The sequence below is a fragment of the Myripristis murdjan genome, chromosome 22 (genome assembly GCF_902150065.1).
Source record: "Myripristis murdjan chromosome 22, fMyrMur1.1, whole genome shotgun sequence".
NCBI lineage: Eukaryota > Metazoa > Chordata > Actinopteri > Holocentriformes > Holocentridae > Myripristis > Myripristis murdjan.
The window spans coordinates 11510063-11510297 of record NC_044001.1 but is presented as its reverse complement, the minus strand read 5'-3'; positions in this window follow the sequence as shown (position 1 = coordinate 11510297).

Sequence of the window (235 nt, the reverse complement as noted above, 5' to 3'; positions counted from 1 at the left end):
AGGATGTGAGGAGATGAAAAAGAAAAGGGGAAAGATCAGCGAGCGGGTGTTTCCAGGCTTAAGGCTGCTGGAGAACTTGCTAATTTGTGTGTGAGAGCAAAAGAGAGAGGCAGAGCGAGACAGAGAGACAGAGGAAAGACGGCTAAGTACAAGTGTGCCTGTGTCTTTGTGTGTATGTGTGTGTGTGTGTGTGTGTGTGTGTGTGAAAAGGAGAGCACACAGTACAATATTTTGT